This window comes from Trachemys scripta, chromosome 10 (genome assembly GCF_013100865.1).
Source record: "Trachemys scripta elegans isolate TJP31775 chromosome 10, CAS_Tse_1.0, whole genome shotgun sequence".
Taxonomy (NCBI): Eukaryota; Metazoa; Chordata; order Testudines; family Emydidae; genus Trachemys; species Trachemys scripta.
In genome coordinates this window covers 6,241,333-6,263,870 of record NC_048307.1, presented here as the reverse complement: position 1 = coordinate 6,263,870, position 22,538 = coordinate 6,241,333, and the positions used below count along the sequence as shown (strand labels likewise).

The following is a 22,538-nucleotide window of genomic DNA, read 5'->3' as shown; positions in this document are numbered from 1 at the left end:
AAATGCTACACTAAAAATCTAGGAAGGTTTCTTTGTGGATTGTCTCTGTTTTGATTGATCCAAAGTTCTGATCAGAAACCTGGAGGGGATCTTTCTAACTATGGCCCTTAAAGCTGATGGCAAGATCTCCATTCGCTCCAACTGGAGTTGGAGCAGACCTTGTGCGTGAACTCAGATCCATGACACAGAAAATTGGTCTTCCCAAATAAACCAACACTCGCTCCAAGTTACAGCCTTTCGTGTGAAACCTTTACAAGTTCCTCTCTCACCAACCTAATGAGAAGGAAGGGACCGAGTCTGAAGTAACTCCAGTGAGAAAATCTAACAAACAGTTCAAGGAACCGCAACGTACATTTCTAAAGCTAAATACCAGCTGCCTTGCAAAAGAAAACGAGTCTTTTCCATTTCCTCAGTGCAATAAGCTTGCCTAGGAAAAGGGGCTATTTTCATATCCAACTCATCTCCTGTCTGGTAATAGCTTCCTTTATTTTTCATGGTATGTTAACAGCTGGGAAGCACTTGAGGTGGTTATTGCATTATCTGAACTTCTGAAGACAAGAGATGCTTGTGGTACCATGGTGCAGCATAGAAAAGACACTTTGAATTCAATGCACTGTATATCAAATACTCATCAAACAGCCAGGAATGGCAGCGGTTAACTTGGATTCAGTGGTAACCAAGGAGATCCCATCCTGTCTAGGCTGGTTATACCATCAGGCTGCTGCAAATTAACCCCTAGAACAACTTACCAAGAGTCATGGTGGATTCTCCATCACTGGCAGTTTTAAAATCAAGATAGGATGTTTTTCTAACAGATCGGCTCTAGGTCAAACAGACGATAATTCACGGAAGTTTTATGCAAAAAGAGGTCAACTACATGATCACAGGGGTCCTTTCTGCCTTATCATCTAGGAGTCTATGAAATCACCTTGCACAGGCCAAACCATTCTGTGCAATAACCTACTATGGGCTCAACCATTTATCCCATAGAGACAGTACTAACTGTGGTTAGTGTTTCCAAGCAACCTCCTAATCATCATCAATGCACACCCTGATTGCTAAAATACATTAGAGATACAACTACTCATACCATACCTCCTTGCTCTCAAGCCCCTATAAAAGGACAACCCCATTTAGCACTCAGTTGCCTGACCACCACCTTGGGCCAGAAGCCGAGATTATATTGGATGGGCTTCTCTGGTGCCCCTTGTTAAAGCTTTGTGACTAAATTGAAGGGGGACGGTTGGGATGGCTTCCCTGCATATAACGAAGTCGTGCTCTCCCCAGCCCCATTGCCTGTGGATGCTGCTACCACCATCCTGCCCAGAGATGACTTATCTTTGGGGTTCATAAGAACACGGTTGTAGAAGACTTTGCCTTAGGATTGTACCAGATTCCATCCATTCCCGGGGGAGAGACCACCCTTAGGCAGCTCCACGGATCCTCCCCTCCCCATCACATGACACAAATTGAACATTGTGCCAGACTTCTCAGTGTATTCAAGACACTGTGCAGGAACAGAGATCGGATGGCGTGTTTACTGCCTCTCTCCTTGGTCAGGGTTAAGAGGGAGCATTCTTGAGGACAGGCGAAACTAGGGGTTACGTTCCTTGGTCTCTCTAGCCTCCCTGGGATACGGTGTTTACTGCAGATTACGGGAGAAAATGTTTGTGCTATCTTCTTAAAGTCAAAGCATTGGCAGCACATTGCTGGCCAGAGGAGAATTAACAGCATCATCTTCAGATGAAAGCTGCAGCTCAGAGTGCTTTAAAGGGATGGGGCCTCCAGTAACACCATTTCTGCTCTCTACTCTCCATTTTGCAAGGAACCTCAGGGAAACCCTGCCAAGGAAAAAATAAAAGGGATAAGAGAGAGAGAGAGAGAGAGAGAGAGAGAGAGACACAGGCTGCACAGCCCCGGAAGGAGTAAGGAAAAGGGAAAGCCTTAACACGGCAGTAAGAAAACACCAGAGCATCTGCTAAAACTCCCACACATTACAGGAGCTTGATTTTGCTTTCACTCAAGTCAATGAGATTTTGGCCACTGATGTCCATGGAAACAGAGTCTGCCCCAGGGCTATTAAGTGGGACTTTAACAGGAAATGTCCCTTCTCTTCACAATAACATCTGTTATCAGTGGGTGATATAAATGCACAAACGGTGAAATTGTCCCAAGCCGAGGGAAGAATGCAAGGCCTGTGCATCACTTAACCCCTCCAAATAGGAATGCCACATAGGCCCTTTCCACCGAAGTAAATGTCCCAAGGAAAAGGGAACACCCCCAAGAGGGGACACGTGGTATGCTGGACACGTGAGCTATTTATTTGTGGGGAGAAGGTTTGCGGCTATCCACCCAGCATGCTTTATCACCACGGTCCAAATGGAGTCAAGCCCAACTTCCTCCTAAGGGTGCTGGGCAGCGCCGTCCAACACAGGCATTTCTGGCACGATGGGGTAACCCCATTAGGACGGCCACCAGAAGGGACTGAACACCACGTGAGCATTCCTCCCGGGACCGTGCTACCATCTAAAGGAAGCCGCTTCCCCCTGCCCGAGGGCGTTCAGCTGCCAAGTGCCAACGACACTCCGCTCAGTTACAGAATCACACTTGCTAGGTTGCGTTTGTCACCTGCCACTGGAGAAATAAACACGTGTGTCTAGTTTAGTTACACAAAAACGGTGTTCATCAACCCAGGCTCTTTCCCCCTCCTGTAAGGGAGCTTCCCCTGGGGAACAACTACCAGGCTGCCAGCGCGCCCTTCTTTCCCAAGGAGCAGACAGAAGGAAGGGCCTGATTTGCGCTGAGTAGTCGGCGTGCTGGTTCACGTGACTGGGGTACACACTGCAGTGAGCCTAGACTTCTCCAGGGTTCCACCCCTCTAACTCTTTGGGGACGCCAATGCTGCAATCCGTAGCTTGACTGCTGCGTGTGTAGACATCCCGGAGCCAGCTTTGATCTAGCTAGCCTGAATAACAGTAGCTGTGAAGCCCTGGCAGCATAGACTAGCCCTTGAGTGCCTACCCAGGATCTCGGGAAGGCTTGGATACCCCACGCTGCTGCATGTGATGCCACCGCCTCACTGCTATTGTCACTGGTGGTAGCTGCAGTCGCACCTCCGATTGCAGGCTAGACATACCCTTATGCACCAGAAGCTGGGAATCCCCAATATTAACCACTGCTCCCCACACCTTGGCGAGCTGTAATCATGGTTAGTGATGGGCTATCCTGACAAGGTCTCATCCTGGCCCAACTCCGACCAGCAGCATGTGTTTACAGTGAAGTCAGACCTTCCAAGACCACTACGTTTGTCACAGTGGGTCAGACCATTGATCCAAGCCAGGCCCCACTGCAGCAGCAGGAGGTGAAACCCCCCCTTATGGCATCAGCGTGTGAGTTCTGCCCTGACCCTTTCAGGACATCAAGTGACCTGTAGCAGCTTGAGACTGATCGTAACTTGCATATCTACAAGTGTTAGGGGGTCATGAAATTACCCAGCAATTTTTAGGGATCCAGACACAGTATTGCGTACTGTGGCCTCTTGCAGAAATGAAGCCCCCAGTCCAGCTCCTGCAGATAACGCTATACACGTGTCCAGGTGTTGGTTAAATCATACAAACCATTAGGAATGTCTCCTCAACTTCTTGGGGCATGTGTGTTTGGCTAGCTATTGCTGAGTTATTTGTCTGCATACACACATTCTAGCACCAGTAGCCTGTTCCAGGGCTGCTTCGCTATCTTATGAACAGCTCACTGTTGAGCACGAACACTAAATGTAAAATCATATTTTCTCTCTCTCCTCTCCATCTTTGCCTCTTCTTCTCTTTCCTCCCAGTGCGGACCCCGGCTTAGATCTCAACTCTAGGTAAATTCATGTAAGGAGAGTAAAGACGTGGTGGCATCTCTGGAACTTGATAGCACATCACACACACAGAGCATCAAGAATGTTGTGCACTCATGGTCTTACTTCTCTGCACAGGGAGAGCATGTTTGCAGGATCTCAAGGTACCGTCAGATGGGAACTGAACATTTAAAGGGAGAGTAAGATAGGAGGAGTCTTTCTAGCTAAAACCAAACCTAACCAAAAATTTTCTGTGGTCTCCTTGTCACTATTACAAGAGTTGCCAACTCTCATGAATTTATCCTGCGTCTCATAACATTTGTTGTTTTCGCAAAGCCCCAGCTCTTGGAGTCATGTGAATACAAGAAAAATCTCAACATACATTAAGAAAAAGTAAGGTTCTAGGCTTCATGGTTGTGGAGAAAAGCTTGAAAACGTTGAAACCTAGATGGTCTCAAAAACCAAAACCAAAACAAAAGGCGAACAAAAAGAACCCATTTAAAAAAAAAATCCCATAATTTTGAAGCCAAGCTCATACTTTTTTGTAACCTGACTCTTGATTTCCAAAAGCGTGGAGCAGGCAGCACTGCACAGATTAATATGCTAACACTGCTGTTTGAACTCACTTGCCAATTCATGTCAACATTTTGGTGCCATCGCTTCTTATTCTCAAGCACTGTAACCTTTGCTTGAAATATCAGTGCAGAGATTGCACAATGAAAGATGCCACGGTATCTCAAGGGAACGGGGGGGAGGGAAGGCAGGAGGGGGAACTAGCACCAATGAGACCATCAATAGCTGTAATTAGAAGCGGATCTTCTAGCAGATAGCTACAGACAAAGCACCAATGCCTCAGCCTAGCTGACATTGCAAAGCCACTATGCTTCAAACCAGAGATCTTCATTACCCTTTATTACTCATATTTGGTGTGAGGCAGAACTGATGTGGTGATAAGGACTGCTGTAATGAGAGACATTTCGGTTGCAGTCCCACAATGACATGGACACAGGAACCAGCAGGAAAAGACAAGGCTGGATGGCCCTGAAAGCTAGCTAATGTGAGTTTTTGTATCACAGAGTGGAAGTTGTACAGCACAGTCAAGCACCAGTGATATTGCCTTCAAACGTAATTACTCCCTTTCAGCACCAACTGGAGTCTAGGAAACAGCCTGACAGAGGTATTTTTATGTCTTATGAAATGGTTTGTGGCTTACAGTGTCGTTCATCTCCCACTTCTCATATCCCCTGACGAGCAAAGATCAAGGAGTAAGGTTAAGGCAGAGATGTACAAAACCAACACCAATTTGGCTTGCCTCCTTCAATCATCTTCTAGGTCAGACACCAGACTAACTGAACCAGCCACTAGAAGTCACTGTTGCATCACTCACATTCAGCTGAACTGTAGAACCATTTGGAAAACTTTTTTTCACCAAAAGCTGCTGATGAACCCAAACCGAATCTCTTTTTTGGTGGTTTTGGATCAGTTCTGCTGAATTTCCTGACTCAAAAGCATTACAAAAAGTTTCCATATTGTCCAAACTTCCCATTTTGCCCTTTTGTGAAATGAAAAGTTTTGTTTTTTTCGGTTCGAAATGGCTTTTTGATTAGAAATGGAACTTGACTGATATTTTTTAAAAGGTGGAAAAAAGACTAAAAGAATCAAAATGCAATGGTTCAAAATGATTGAGACTAAACATTTTGATTGACCCAAGCTGAAATGGTTTTTTTTTTTGGTTTGTAGGATCCCAAACATTTTTGAGATGGACTTTTTGTCCTGATTTGGGACAGAACTTTTTTTTTTTTTAAATCTCAAACATTCATGTGGGACAGGAAAAAGTCCCCCCCCCCAAGCCCTACTGAATTGCCATTTGTAGGACACCAAAATGCTCCTCAAAAGAGATGGTTCAACTCTGTTAGCTTTGGATACCTTGTCACATTTTTCCTGCTGTGACATTTAAGCTGTCCAGCTCTGCAATCTTTCAGACACAGGAAAGGGAAACTCAGAATGAGCGATACTCTAGAAACAGACATACTTTGAGGCTCTGCAGGCAGATCTGGTGGACATGTTGAGTCAGAGGAGCTCTAGCCAGTTCAGGTGGAGTGAGCGGAGCAATGCAGCCCTTAATGCAACACAGGGTTACCACCTGGCCGGTATTTGTCTGGCCTGGCCAGGTTGTTTTTTAAAAATGGATTTGCCAGTTGTCAGAAAGATACTTGAATCTGCTGGGTTTTTATGTAGGTCTAAAGATTTGCACTAGCACCACCATACACGGGGATATCAAATGTTAAAAGTCTCTGGGTCCAGCTAAAGATGCTGCAGTGTTCCCACCTTCCGCAGTTTAAGCGACAACAGATCAAACCTGATGAAAATACAGCAGCTGTCTGCCCACCAACACACAAGCGCACGGTGTGTGTGTGAGAGAGGGTTTGAGTCACGCGAGAGTGAGGAGACGTGAAATGTGGTCAATCTTATCTGTGTGTGTTACCTCTCTAGATACTATAAGTAGGGAGTTGCGGATTTGCCTTATGATTGGGGGTTGTGGTGGGCTTGCCGTGTGTGTGTGTGTGGTGGGGGGGTGCCTTTTTTTTTTTTTTTTTTGCATCTCAGAGGTGGTAACCCTAATGCCACATGACCCATTTACAGCATGGTGCTAACCAAAGAGATTGGAATGGTAGGGATCCCTAGAGTCAGGAAGGGGGAAACACCACCTCCCCACTCCTAGCAACGAGGAGAGACCAGAGGGAGGCGTCAGATGGAAGAGCAGAGGCACAAACGGATCATAGTGGGACGCCCTGCTGTTGCATGGCACACCTCGTTGTGGCCCACACAGATCCCAACAACTCCTGTCGGCGAGCAAGTGGCCCTTGAGGATGTTACATGAAGCCTTCTCTATCCTGGCGGCAGCGTGCGGGGTACGCGTAGCCCCACACCGCAGTGATCAGCAGGCTGCGTCCACACTGCGCTGTGCAGCTAAATGTGGCAGTGGCAGGGCTGCTGGAGCCTTTTAGCGGGACACTGTGCTGCTAAAAAGAGCAGCACGGCTTGGGGATGTGAAGAGCTGTGTAGGGTGTATACTTAGTGTTTGCCCAGGTCTATGCTCTGCTTGCCTAAGCAGTGCCTCCCTGTCTAGACTGTTATTTATACCTGTGCTAGGGGGCATGCAGTGTCTGCCTGTTACATGCCACCTGCCCTAAGGGTGATGGGTTTAAGCAAACCCCAAACAAAGCATCATCCTCGGTGACTTTCTGGAAACTGTCACGCCGGCAGGAGCAGCCTAAACTCCGGGACAAAGTGAAGATTTCCCGTGGGGCTGTCAAGGCGGTCACCATGACAAGAGAGTCAACCCCCACCCCCCTCAAGTCAGAACCCCTTCGAATTTCAGAAGTGTTTGCACTTGATCCAAACCCATTCTTACAGAAGGGTTTCAACCCTCATGGGACCACTGTCTGTCTATGGCTGGTTTAGAGGAGGCTTCTGTTGAATAGTAGAGAGCAAGTTTCCCACCCTCCAGCACCTTGAATCTGCAGCTGCTACCCTCACTAGCCTTGATTCCAGCCAAAACCTAACTCAGATGCAATCACCGCCACCTTTGTTCATGTGGAAGGTCCATATTTGTACCACATGTGTCTACAGGATATTTCAGTGATTTTAAACTGCGTTTTTTATTAGCAAGGAGTGAATCCCAGAAGATTCAGAGGTTCATTTCAAGGTGAAATGAACAGCCAAAGATGGGATTAGTTTTCTAGTTAGCTTGGGTCTGGAAATCTTGGAAGAACAGGCGCTCTCTCGGAAAAAATCTTACACTGAACGTTTCACCAAGGGAGAGTCTCCTTTTATAGCCTGTTAGCCACCAGGAAGTTGGGAGAAATTGATCAAAAAGTAATGAAAAATCCAATCACAGTCCAGCATGGGTGTGGCTAAGATTCATGATGGAGGGGCAGTGGAGTAGGAATCTGAAGATCTGGATTTATTCCTGGCTCCGCCACTGATCAACTGTGTGGCCTTGGGCAAGTCACTTCATCACACTGCACTTGTTTCCCCTCCCACCCTTTTTCTCTCTAGTCTATTTCAATCGCAAGCTTTTCAGGGAAGGGACTGTCTTACTATGCTTATGTCTAGCATCCAGCAGAATGAGGCCCTAAACTTAGCTTGGGCGCATAGATGCTACTGTGAAATAAATAATTATAATCCAGCAGGGGGATAAAGCCGACACATGGATTCTTCCATGTGTTTGGGTGACATTTGCAAATTTAAAAAAATGTGACTCACGTCAGAAATTCCGCCCCCTCCCACAGGCCGTTGATTTAATCCTGTGGAACAACGAAAGCCAGGCCTGGCACCAACACAGGGGAATTGTAAACAAATTCAGAACATTTAGTTTCACAAACATTCCTTTCATTTTTGTTGTTGGGTTCTTCTTTATTTTGAATTCCTGGCCTAAAGCTGTCAATGAGATTTTGTGTGCATACGTGGGGGGGTTTTGTTTTATATTTTTTAAGTTCAGCCTGCAGGGACGCTGACCATAAAGATGGGAAGTAATATTCTCCCACAATGAACCATCAACTTGTGCTTTGCTTCTGGACATTTTCTCCCTCCCCCAATTTTTTTTTTCTGGGTTGTGAATATTTCCTTGCAATATATTTCACCTGGCTAGGGAGCCCTACAGCAAAGTCATTTCATGGAATTTAAAACGAAGCAAATGCAGAAGAGAGAGGGACAGAGGAAAAAAAGCCCTTTCATGCTAATTACAACTGGGGGGAGGGGGGAAATCCATCTTTCACAGCTGTTTGAATTATTAAACCTGAGCCAAGACAATTAGCGCAATACGGGATAAATCCACCCTGCGCTAAGAAGCTTTACTTTGCAGTATGTCCATAGGTTGCAGAAGCATTTGCAAGTGGTGTACAGTGGTTAGGGGAGGGACTGCGTAGCAGTGTGTGATACTGTGTGGTAATGATACAGTAATTACTGAGGAGAGAAACATACCTGAGTTAAATAGGTTCTAGTCTAAGGTGTTTTGTATCTAAGGTCTTGATGCTGTGCCCAGGAGTCCCACTCACTTCAGTTGCACAGGATGACCTGGAGAGCTTGACATCAGCCTGAACTTTCCCCCAATACAAACTGAGCAGCCAAATTGGCAATAGTGCCTACTAATTTTCAGTCTCTCCCCATTTGGGAGCCTAACGAGACACACCCGGGGCCAGATTTTCAGATGTGTTGAGCAACCGCCACTCTCCGTAACTTTAGCTGGCATACAGGTGCTCACCGCCTCTGAAAGTCAGGCCCCAGGCCTCTCAAGTTGGCTTGTTCAAAAGGGAGGCACCCCAAATTAGTGGCCACTTTTGGCCAGGAGCTCTTCTGAGGCTCTAATCTCTTTTGCTTAAACTTTAAAATTCTTATTTCTGACTTTGAGGCGGCTCTGCATTTCCTAGCCCTAGCAGGGATGTGAAGACCATGAGCTAGCCTGCTCTGATAGTGTTGATCATCAGAACCTGGAAGCATCAGCATTGCAGGCTCTCTTATGAGCCTCTTGATGGATCTCTAGATTAAAGGTCTCTGGATGGTTGTATTTCAGATCAGCATCCAAGCTTCTGCATCTTCATCCATCTGAACCCTAGATTGTCCATCACAGATGCTTATGCCAATTCTGATGCCTTCCACTTATTCACAAGAAGTTATTCATTATTCTGCACCCACAGTACTAAAGCATTTATGCAATACTCTACCTCTTCCTGGCACCTTGCAAGCATTAACTAATTGCTCTTCCCAGCACCCCCTCCCATGGAGTAGAAAGGTATTTCCCCATTGTACTGATACAGAAATGGAGAAGTTAAGAGATTTCCTCAAGTCCACATAGAGGATCAGTGGCAGAACTCAAGAATGCCTCGCTTCTAGACTTGTGCTCAATGCACTAGACTCTGGTGCTCTGAGACATATTTATTCGTGACAGAGTTAAAGTCTTCGGAAGCATTTGTTCTCTGACTGGCAGTCACCTCAGCATTAATGTCAGACTGTCACAAGTAGACTTTGCTGCTCTACAGGAGAGAAACCGTGTCATTATAAGGCACCAAGAGGGCAGTCATCAGTGGCCAATCTTCTCTTCTCCTCACTGCACTCCCCAATGGCACTGGTAGGGGGGTGGGACTGAGATTCCCTCCCTGCTTTCTTAGTCTCAATGGCTGGCCCAGCTGAGCACGTTCACACTCACTCATCCATAACGGAACACCGCGTGACATGGGCCAGCACATCCCTCGTCCAAACCTTGCCGGGGGAGCTGTAAACAAAAGGAACACACTGACTTCATTTACAGCCTCCCATGAGCTATACTTGAGTTGGTTGTGTGTGCGTGGGGAGGGATTACAGCCTAGTGCTTTCCCCAGTAAGCTATGCAGCCTCCTGCGCAACGAATCTGTTTAACGATGGATGGATTATGGGGCTTCATCTCCATATTAGATTTCTAGGGTTTACGTGTCAATGTGAAAGCAATTGCTAGATGAAAGCCTGCTTTTTGGGGGAGACAGAAGTGATGGTTTGGGTAGGAGTAGTATCTAAAAAGAGTTGTTCACAATTGCAGAAACCTAGCTTAAATGGATTTAAAATGCTGGCACCGCAAGAAGGGAGCGAATCAATAAAGTTGTTAAAGGGAGCTCAATGCAACAAAATACTCCTTTAATTTTTAATCATCACCTTAAAAAACATGCACATTATTGGCAACCAACATCATGCCATGCTCTCAAACAGTGATGGGAATTCACTTGTCAGACTGGAAGCCAAGATTCCTGGGTTCTAGTCCCAGAGCTGGAGGTAGAATATGGTCTAATGGTTGGGACGATAGTTTGTTCTGTTGCTGCTTCTGACTTCCCCGCATTAATGTGGTGGGTATTTCTAGTCTCTACCCTGAGGGCCATCTCTGGCCAGTAAAGCACTGGCGGTGGCCCAGAGAGCAGCATTGGTTTAATTTATTTCCTTAGGGGTGGCGGGGTTCGTTCCCAGCTTGAATGTGACTGATGTGGCCCTCATTTTCCTCAAGCCAGATCTTCCTTTGGAGCCTAGGAATGGTGCTGCTGAATTGGCAAAAGGAGTCACTGCTGAGTAGTGCATTGCTGTTTCACTCCCTCCTTACAGCGTGTATTAGCTATGCTGCCATCAGAACTCTTCCAGGCCCTAAGGGCAACAGATTGGGACCATTTCCTCTGTGTGGCAGGCACAGGAGGTGGGGGTGACTCCATGGTTCTGACTTTCCCCTCCCTCCTAGTCCTTTTGGGTTGGCTAGTGCCAATCTCCCACAAAGTTCTTGTGCTCAAGTGAGCTCGAGGACTAGAAATGTGACAGGTCATCTTGTGGAGGGGAGGTTTCCTTGCACCCCTGTGCATCTGGCCCTTAGCATTTAGTCCACAGTAGGGTTGGTCATAAAGGAAGCCTTGTTTTCTCCTGTCAGCACCTCAAGTCCACTCACAGGCTGGGCACTGTCAGCAACAAGCATGTAAGAGACGTTTGCTGCAAAGGATCAGCCTTTATTTCCCATTATGGTTCAATGACCCCAAACGTGCAATGAGTCTGTAACTGCTTGATGAGCCCGTGACCTAAGCTGGCTGAATGACATGCAAAGCAGTTTGGCTTGGATCACTGTGTGCAGGGCCGGCACCAGGCACCCAAGCACATGCTTGGGGCGGCACCTGGTAAGGGGTGGCGGGGGAAGCGCGGTGCAGCATTCCACGGGGGGGGGGGGGCGGCGGCGGTGGAGGGGGGGGGCGGGGGGCGGGGGGGGCGGCGGCGCTGGGCGGGGGGGCGGCGCTTTTTTTTGTTGCTTGGGGCAGCAAAAAGGCTAGAGCCAGCCCTGACTGTGTGTACAACCAGAGATTGCTCAAAAGCCAGGGCTGCAACTTGATCTGCTTGTCAAGGCCCAAACTAAAGCTCCTTCAGGTGTCACTGCCAGAGCTGATGAGGGTGTTGTTATTAGCCTGTCCAGTGCAAAGTGATCAGACCTCGGCATGAAGGGCTGATTGTTTGGACTGCTGCAGCTTTGGGCTATCCCCTGGCCTTCCACCACACAGAACTCCACCAAACATGTGTGTCTCAGGCAAAGAGACACAGTCCACGTCAATTAAAATTGGGAGCGACTTAAAATAATAATACGGGAAAGTCCAAGAGAACTCAAGTCTGATACTTAGAAAAGGTCCTTCCTGTTGAAAGCCTCGGCAGCATTGATATTTTGGAATGGAGAAATGAGAATGGTTCCTTAGCGGGAGCTTTGCCTTCCAAAGCTCTTTCTATACGTGGGATGAAGTGACCAAGTCCTTATTTAGTTTGTACTCTCACAAAACCCCCATTGGAAGTTGCTGTGTGCCTGCCACTTCAGATATTGCAAAAGCTCAGTAGGTTTTCAGTGCATCTCAGGTCCAATGGGAGCTAAGTCCGAGTAAGGACATCAGCATTTTGGGCCTGTATATGCCAAGATAAATGTCTTCATCCATCACGAAGAGGTATCTATTTCTGGGTTGGAACTAAGTAACTATTTAATAGTGTCCTGCAACACTACACAAAATCCTGTATCCAGTTGAATCTGCAGCACTAATTTATAGCAGGAGAATGACTGGGTGCCAGCGTTAATGCTGCTGTTACTGCAAAAAGTCAAGTGGGATCTTCAATTACCACAAGCGGTCAGGGTCTCAGTTTTACCCTGGATTTGAAAGAGTGTCACAGGATTACATACATTACAGGGTTCAACATCACAAACAAAATCTCTGTTTATTTTAATATTAAGATGGAAACGGGGGAAATTTGGGATTATGTACCTTGCTATGATGCATAAAGGCAGTCTAATTTTTTAACCCCTCCCCCTGCCAAAAAAAATGAAATGAAATTTTTTGGCTTTTTTTTTTTAAATTAGAAATTCCAATTAAAAGTACTCTGGGAGACTATGATAACTAGAGAACTTGTGAAATTGTGCCAATTTAAAAACAAAGACTGAAAGGAAGAAGGACAGGAGTACTTGTGGCACCTTAGAGACTAACAAACCTGAGAAAGGAAGGGATTTTTTACCCAGACTGTTAAAAACTCTGTATTTTGAACACCTATTTAATTCCAAGACCCACTCAACATTTAGGAGAAAGGACATCTTTGTTAAAGCTTCAACACCCAGACCCTTGCAGTTGTGGTGTGAGAGCTCACAGTTAACATCAGTGATCTCCTCAAGGAGATTTCCAGCAAACAAAAGACTTGACTTTGAGATCACAGACTAGACCTGACATTCCTGATATTTCTAAAGTAAAAAGACGAGCAATTTAAAAACAAAGAAAATCTGGCCATTTTCTCCTATATAATATGAAGATACATAAATGCCATTTTAAATCAAATCCTTGCAAGGTCACCTTTAAGATAAATCTTTTGTAAATGACTCAGATCAAGCCTGTTATCCATAGCGGGTCCTTGTTGTCTTAAGTCAATTCCACAGCAGTTTAATTATTCTGAATGCAGGTGCGAGATAAATCATTATATGATGATTTGTATATGGACACAGGGCAGTTTCTGCCAGAAAATTAAAGTTATACCAGTGAAACTTTGCCATGTAGACAAGGTCTGTACAATCTGAATCTAAGGGTATGTCTACACCACCCGCCGGATAGGCGGGCAGCGATCAATCCAGCGGGGATCGATTTATTGTGTCTAGTCTAGATGCAATAAATCAACCCCTGAGCCCTCTGCCATTGACTCCTGTACTCCAGCGCTGCGAGAGGCGCAGGTGGAGTCGACAGGGGAGGGGCAGCAGTCGACTCACCGTAGTGAAGACACTACGGTAAGTCAATCTAAGTACGTCGACTTCAGCTACGTTATTCACATAGCTGAAGTTGCGTAACTTAGATCGATCCCCCCCCCACACCCAGTGTAGACCAGGGCTCACTCTCTCTTTGTTCTTTGAGAGCATCACAGATACCAACAAACAACATCCTTTGGAATCTGGTTCAATAAACACTCCATTATATTAAATCTGACAAGGAAATTCTACCAGGCTGGAAGAATATTGGACGGCTGCTCTCCCTCCTGCTTTTGGAATTAAAATTGGACACATCATTCTCTAAGCCAACTCTATTCTGTGGCTTTATGCCTCCCCTTTAACTATATAGGCTCCTTCATGTGAAGTGATAATGGTTTAATTGAAGATAGGAAAATTATTATCCTCTTACTTCCATTTGAACTAAAGATCCCGTAATGCTCCACAGAATTGCTTCTACCTGTCTGTTCTGTGGCATGAAAGTCACCGCTAATAATTACTCACCCAAATGGATACGAGTGACAAGGCCAACCAAATGCAAACGCTCCCCTCCTTTATTCGGAATGGCAAACAGGCTGTTCACAGAGGCAGAGATCAGAGGAAAGCAATCAGGTGCCATTAGCCTTGCTCAGAAGTTTGAAAGTTGCAATCAGAGCCAACATTACCCAGCAATCCACCATGCGGAATAAAAGCTTGACAGCTAAAGGGGTGGGGTATCAGAGTCTGTTGAGGTTTGCCGATTGCTGATTTTGGGCCCACTCAATAGGTGAAACCTCGGAGCTCACATTTCCAGCAGAAAGCAGAGTCTCCACTCCTGAGACTCCAATGTTAAACATCTGCAAGTTTGCTTTTTAGTATCAACTAATTATACGATTCCCTTCCTTTTAACTTCCTGAGGAAACTTCCCAGCCAAGAGCTTCTCAGGAGACCCTCCAGTCTCTTACGTGACATCACATATCTGTGCTTTGTCGCATTAGTTTTCTATTTCTCAGCTTTGCTCAGCAAAATGCAATCTCATTTCAAATGGCATAAATGCCAAGCTAGATTAGATCAATTCCTGGCTCCCCCACAGGAGAAAAGAAGCCGGGTAAGAAATCTGAAATACTCCTATCAGCAGCATGCAAATCTAAAGCTATTATTCTTGAAAGCTGGGCCAATCAGCCAGATTATATCTCCACGGACACTCGCTTAATCTGACAGATGGCCACAGAAAAAGCTTGTGAAGAGCCTAGGTGAAGTTATTAAACAAAGAGGTCTCAGGGAAAGAAAAAGTCAAGTCTCCAGATAAGAAGCAAGGACGAGGCAGGGCAGCAATGCACCCGAGAACAGTAATGATTTGTTTCGGGGCAGATGCTCGAGCGTGTACTCTGTATGAACTGGTTCAGTCTGTTATTGCTGATGTACTGATTAGTTTTATGGAGAAAAGGAGGACGCAGAGGACGTCAGCACTCCTCTCGGGGGAGAGCACCCAGTCGCTTCTACAGTGCTTGTGCACAAACAAAACGCTAGGCAACCAAAACCAAAGGGACTGTATATTCAGGCCAAAGGCTGCCTGTCACCAGCCAAGTACGGGGAGACATCCAGGAATGGTCTATCGCAACCCCCCTACTTATTTCTAGCTGCCAGGGAAACTGTCGCCACATCGCAGACTTTTTTAGAAAGGGCAATTGATTTCCTATCTGCTCTAATCCCCATGATGATTCCCACCCAAAGAACAACTGGGGGCAAAGAACATATGGAAATAATGAACATGAACTTCATCAGAAATGTCTATGCTCACACAGGGAACCAGTCACATGAACACAGCGTTGCCAACCACAAGTGTTCAAAACTCAGGAACCAAGCCCCCCACAATTAGCTTTTTTTGGCTTGAAACTCATGAGATTTCTAAAAATAATACATTTTGGGTTCTTCTTCTTTGCCTCATGATTTTTTGAGCCTTTAGGATGCACTCGGGTCACATTTTCATGTGTTTCTCTGCAACCACAAAGGCTAGACACTTACATTTGAAAAAGTAAGCCGAGAGTCTCTCATCATCACAGGACTCCAGGAGCTGGGGATTTAAGAAAAAAACACCAACTACTATGAGACTTGGAAAAAACTGAGAGTGTTGGTAACATTGAAACATGTTCCACACTGAACAACAGGCACAGGGTATTCCTGTCCGAAGGAGTTTACCAACAAAATAGATCCTTTACCTACACAAGGCTGATTTTGCTGTGCAACAATCTTGTGGAGAAAACTGCAGCTGCCAGTAATTTTGCAAATCCATCAGCCCTGCCAGCTAGATTTGAAATTCCATGACATTTAACAAATGTTAGCTAAAACAAAGGTGAGTATAGTGCTGGATCGTCAGCCCTGGAGAGCAAAGTAGTGTCTTTATCCACAGACCATGGACAGTGGGCACAGTAGCTGGGAAGTTTCCCCCAACTCCGCTCCCTGGTATCGTGCCTGAACCGTTCCAGAGCCAAACTGCTAGTTTATTCAGTACCGCCTTTATAGACTCCACAGATGTATAAGGAGCCAATCACAGAAGGATCTGGTCATTTCCATAAAGAAGCAAGAGAATAAAGAGCTCTTTCTGGGTTCTTTGTTCCTCTGCTGGCGATGCCTCTTGCCGCGATTACGTGAGCTTTCTCCACATCCAGGCAGTGGACTGCTCCCTGATAACAGAGAGATCAAAGGCCATTTTGCTGCCATTAAACAGCCAAACTCAATTGAAGTTGTTTACTTCTCCCCCACTAATGGCGTTGGAAATGTTTAATCAAAAAAATGGACACAGTTTCCAATACTGACAGGATGATTCACAAGGGGCCACTTAAATCTATTTTGTCAAGCCGTTCCTCATCCCAAGTAATAGACTTTTATGGAAAGTCCCTTTGACAAATGCTTGTGGGCCGCGTGCCGGTATTAGGAGAAGAAAGCAAGAAAGAAAACCGCAGCAAAGAAAACCAGCCTCCTGGCTGGGGGAGCTCATCTGTATTACTGGACGTGGAATGCCTCTGTCCAACAGCTCACAAACGCGCTGGCTCCATCATCTTTCAGGCCCTTGGAGGGAAGGCAGGGATGGGATGATGGGGAAATAAGTGCAAGAAGGAGGTAATCTTTCAGGAGAGACTGAACAGTCAGCCATAATCGGCCTGCAAGCTCTGTGATGAAGGCGAAAAAGACCCAGGAGACAGAGATTGCATAGGGGTTTCAAGGTGACTATCATTAATGGGGATGAACTGATGCCAGCAAAAATGTAGGGTGAATATTAGAAGAAACTTCCTTCAGGTGAGGTTGAGATAATGGGATACCGTCTCCCCGGCACGAGATGGGCTCCCCACTGCTTCAATCATTTACAACTAGGGAGGGAGTGTGGCCTAGTGACTGTAGCAGGGCCCTGGGTGTCAGGACTCCTGGGTTCTTTTCTCAGCTCTGCCACGGATTGCAATGTGACCACGCCTACCTAGGTACTTTTCATTGGAGTATCCACATGCCTCACCATCATGAGCAGATTATATCCTCTGCACACATCTGAGGTAGGAAAGTATGTTCCCTATTTTACAGATGAAGACCTCAGGCACTGGTAGACCGAGTGACTTGCCCAAGGTCCCTCAGCAAGTTTGTGGCCAAGCCAGGACCTGAACCCAGTCCATGCCCTACTCCACTGGACCACCCTGCCTAGCGCTATGGGCAAATCAGTTCCCCTCTATGTCAGTATCTCTAACATGGGGATAATACGAACATCACAATGGCACTTATGAAACGCGATCCTCACGTGAAAGCTTTAGAAGCAGAACAACGATCATCAGGAACGTGGATAAGGCAGCTCTGGATAACCATCCTGCATTAGCATAGAGGGATTGGATCAAAGAGTTTCTGTCATTAGCTGAACAGCAGCAATGGGCCACCTCCACCTCCAGTGTAAAAATCAAAGGAGTCACAGCTGGGATAAATTTGGCCTCGGGTCTTCTGTGGGGCGTGGGAGATAAATCTCCTAAATTCTGTAGCCCTCCAAAGACTGGATCAGACAGCGTTTGAAGAGTGATGACTGTAATTCCAGGTTGCTCTGAATTCCCGGCCAGGCATGCGCTCAGCCTCCAGAATGCAAATGCCAGGAGGAAAGGATTCAGAGAGAGATTGTGTGAATGCCACCACAGGGATGGAAGAGCGAGAGGCACGCGGGCAAGTCACGGCAAAACTATTCTTTTGCAGCCTGTGAACCATCAGCTATAGTTGGCGGACCCCTCAGGCTTGGAGATTTGGACACTCACAGTTGTTGATCAGCTTTCATGGTGATTGCTACCTCATTTTCTCCTGCCTCCTAGTTTACAAGCATGATCATTTCTGCATTAGAATACCCTATGGTTTTGGTCCTGTGTTCCTTGGTGCTGCCTGTGAAGTTTTCCCCCAACAGATGTTTGTTTTGCTTACAAACATCATGACTCCTATGGTGAAAACTCAGCTAAATTATACAGTCTGGAAAGAGGAGTGTAATTTGCACAGAGGAGGTTATTCTTCTAACGAGCATTCAGTAAGCCTCAGTGATCCCAGCCTGCATGCCATCCCTGAGGTAGTGCCAACCTCATCTACGTGATCTATTTATCTGTGGGGTTTAAGGTGCACTGGGACTCAAACACAAGGCTCACCTGATAAAATGAAGTGAATCAGCATTGCCAACACAACTTCCCAGGCACCAAGACCTTTGTGTAAAAGGTAGTGAGAGTTGCGGGCCGTATTTATTTACTTAGCTGGTTTGAATGCCCAGAGGAAGGAAGGCAGGGGTTCTTGGGAGAATTTTCTTCTGAATTACAACTCGTGTCATTTATTCCATAATCTAAATCAAGGGGTTTCTGAGATTCTTTCAGTGAGGAAGAACAGCCGAGAGGTTAGAGTGCTAGGCCTCAGGAAACCCAGTCTCAATTCCCTGCTCTACCACAGACTTTCTGTGTGACCCTCGACAAGTTATTTGGCCTCTCTGTGTCTCTGTTCCCCCTCAGTAAAGTGGGGATAATAGGTGTTATGAGGAGAAAGCCATAAAAGGTGGTGGGGAGTTCAGATACGATGGTTAGGGAACCCCTATAAGTGTCAGAGATAGACCCTGAGATTGGTTCTTGCAGTGGTGGCTCCAGGCACCAGCGCACCAAGTGTGTGCCTGGGGCGGCAAGCCACGGGGGGCCCCCTGCCAGTCCCTGCGAGGGCGGCAGTCAGGCAGCCTTCGGCAGCTTGCCTGCGGGAGGTCCGCCGGTCCCGCGGATTCGGCGGCAGGTACGCCAAAGCCACGGGACCGGCAGACCTCCTGCAGGCATGCCGCCGAATCCATGGGACCGGCAGACCTCCCACAGGAATGCCTCCAAAGGCAGCCTGCCTGCCGTGCTTGGGGTGGCAAAAAAGCTAGAGCCGTCCCTGGGTTCTTGAGAACCACAACTTTCAGATCTCTGTGTTGGTTTCAATCTCTGTGCTGGATAAGAGTACAAAATAAACACCCAAACTGTAACTGGGAAGCTCTACGCTGCGAGACACAAACTCCTAACAACCAGGTGCCAGACTCTCAGCATAATCTCTCCCACAAGACATGTAGCAATGCCTATACGGTGACTCCAAAATTCCATCTTCTAACGCTGTCCGCTTTTACCTTTCGAACATGCCTCCAGGGAAGGCCTGATTGCCCAACCGAGCAGCGAGGGATCAGGGAGATGAAGGGCTACGGAACAGAACTGCTTTCTGCAAACCTGGAAATTCCCATCAGAACAGATGGGATCTGCATGCTATCAGCCTCCTGTTAAAAAATTTAAATCTGATATTTGCTGATTTTCATGCTGCCTCTCTTCAGTTACAATTTGTTCTAAGTCCTCCTGCTAAGGTTCTGATGCTTCCATTTTAATAGGTTTTTATTTGGGATGTGAACAGACTTTATGTTCAAATGTTTCGTAGATAATTAGACAACTGACTCAAAAGCAGCCAGCGAGCTTTTGCCATCATCCACTCAAAGATCAGGTATAGGAGAGTGCCTCTCAAGTTCCCTAATGTCACGAAGAGGGGTGAGGGCCAGGATGTCCTAGAAAATATGGAACTGTTCACGTCTCCCTCACCAATTCAGATGCATCTCAGGCCACAGGAGACCAAATGTCAGTAACATGTGACATGATGTTCTCCTACTGGACAAGTATCGACATCACAGACAGTCACCCTCAGAAATGGCAGAACTTGGACTATCTGGGGCTGGTTCTGACCTCCCGCACGCTGATGGAAAGCAGGAGTGTCCCTGCTGAAGCCCGTGGAGTTTCACTGCTGCACAACCAGGGTAAGGGCGGTTGGAATCAGGCTCTCTGCTGTGAGTGAAGCCAACAGCTAAAAAGGAATGAAGATTAACCCACTGGAGAGGACTGCCCTGCCCTGCCTTCTCCAGGGATAAATCGGAGGATGCTAGCCTCTGGTGGTCTGAATTCAGCATCTTTTCTCAGAAGCAAATTCATTTAGAACAGTGGTTCCCAAACTGGGGTTAGTGAACCCCTGGGGGTTCGTGAAATATTACAGGGGGTTCTCAGGGAAAAAATTCCCTAATGGCGGACAGAGCTGTCCCTAGGGACCCCGGCACGGGGCCAGCGGCCTGCAGCCCCTCGACTTCCAAGAGTTAAGCAGAGCAAAGCAAGCATAGCTATCACACTGAGGAGATTTAAACTTCAAGACTCCTTAGAAGAAATGGAAAGGGAGGTGGATACTTTTTGCTGTTTCTTAAATTAAATAGGCAGCTAGTCTTGTTTTTAAAATTATGATGAAGAACAAGTTTAAGCTTTGTTGTAACATGCGTTGTTTGCCTGGACTGCTCAAGACCTGAATGCTTGTGTAGGAAGAACTCTTTGAGTTGGCTTCTTAAATATCTTCCTGCTGTTTCACATCTGATACTCCTTGATGAAACATAGGAGCCTGGTCTTATGACAGGCTTATTCAAAGTGATACAAGCTACGAAAGTGAGATCTTGGAAGAGTGTTGCCATTTTCATAATATAATAAAAATACTATAATGATAAATAATAATTAATAATAAATAGTGTGTAAAAAGCATGTCAAAAAACAAATTTTATATTTCCAAGATCACGGCTTTTATCATTTATACTCCGGTAAAGGAGAAAATCCCTGGAAATATTCATTTTTAGGAGGGGGTTTGCGAGACTTGACATTTTAGTGAAAGGGGTTTTTAAAGTTTGGGGACTGAGTACTGATTTAGAGCAAATGTCTGGAGCACGTGTAACACTGATAGACCCCAGTTGTCGGTGGGTGGGATAGAACCTGGGAACTCTGGAGCTTAGTGCAGGAGCCTCTACTGCATGAGCTAAAAGCCCTATGGTGTAGAGCAGACTCATTAATCTCTCTCTACGTAGTCTCGGTGCCACTAGATGGGACAGAACATCACACCCGGGGGTGTGTGGGTTACACATGCATTAGATGCTGTCTTTTTTCACAAGTCTGTATTTCATTGAAAACAATTCCCACCCCCCTACCCCCACCCCGAATAGAAGACAGAACAGAGGGGAAAAAGGCAGAAGAACAGAAAGGTGAAGGAATGGAAAGGGAGGGAAAAGGACAGGGACATCTTGTCTCCATCCATTAGAAATGAAGATTCTCTCTTTAATGAAGGCTGTAAATCGGGTGGCACTGTCTAACAGCCACTAGAGCATGTGGAATAGAAGCTCATTGAAGGCTTCTGCATTGCTCAAATTATTTTCGCAAATCAGGCACCCTGACCCAGCTCAGCCCTGGTACAAGCAAGTGCTGTTCCACTGACTTCAATGGCGTTTTCATCTTTTTTACACATGGGCTGTAATTTGGCCCACAAGTGGGAACCTTGGACCACTCTGGAAATTAATGATGTTCAAGGCCTGTTGCCTGAAATAGCACGCTCTTCAGAGCGGCCCACAACTACCACCACCTCTGGAAGCAGAGTCACCTCTCACCACCACACTTCGGTGCCGGAGGAAACATTAGGAGATGAATTCTGAACAGGGTAGGTTTGAGGAGCAGCGTTACGATGGGCTGCACATGGCAAAGGCCAGGTTGGCAATTAATACCCCTCGGTTCACCACGCAGAATCCAGAACCACTTTTCCGCCTACCACCACCGAGGCTGGTCCTCCCACTCCAATGAGTACAGCGATGAACATGGTCACACTGGGATGCCCCAACGATACAGATGGCACATCTCCAGCTTTTCTCCCTCAGAGACGGGCTTGGGCCTGGCTGCACGTTGTAGGTTTACCGCTGTTGCAATGAGGTTAGGGGCACAACTCAGCTGTCTCACAGAAACGCTCTCACAAAGCTTCTGGACCCTACAGCTTCATCAGCACGGGTACAGTTATCTGGAAAACTCTACGTCCAGAAACGCACACCTTATCTCTTCTCCTCTCTGCCTATGCTTTGTAAGACATAAGTTAGGATCTAGGGAAACCGCCCTTTCCGCCTGTTCAAAAAACCACAAATCAAACACTAACACTTCCCCCTCTCTCCCAAGGTACACAATGTAGCAAATCGCCTGGGGTGCTGAGCCCTGCCGCTGAAACGGGCAGATGGTTAGGTCCCGAAGCGCCACGCAGTTCCTGGAACTGAATTATTGATACACTTGTCACAGCTGTGCACGCCACATTCCAATGGCGATTGAAATTGGCTACAATGAAAGGTGGAGGGTAAAATAAACTAGGGTTTGTATTTCAAAGCAGCCAACTGCAGGTGCTAGGTTACGTCGAGGAATGTAGGAATCGCCACAGTGGTCCCTGTTCAGTATCCTGTCTCAGATAATGGCCTGTAACATGTGCCTCAAAGGAAGGTGTGAAATAAGGAGATTCAAGCCACTCTCACCCTCCCATCTAGGGCTGGTGGAACAATCTGTTGCAAAACGTTCACGACACATTTGGCCCCTTGTAACTGACATGGTGATAATGCACAAGTAT

At 46.5% G+C, this 22,538-nt stretch overlaps 1 protein-coding gene across 2 annotated transcripts in view; it reads right to left on the bottom strand.

The window, feature by feature from the left end:
* The window catches only part of CACNA1H (calcium voltage-gated channel subunit alpha1 H), a 205,740-nt gene that overhangs the window by 88,966 nt on the left and 94,236 nt on the right, over positions 1-22,538 (bottom strand). The gene's annotated exons all lie outside the window — the stretch shown is intronic.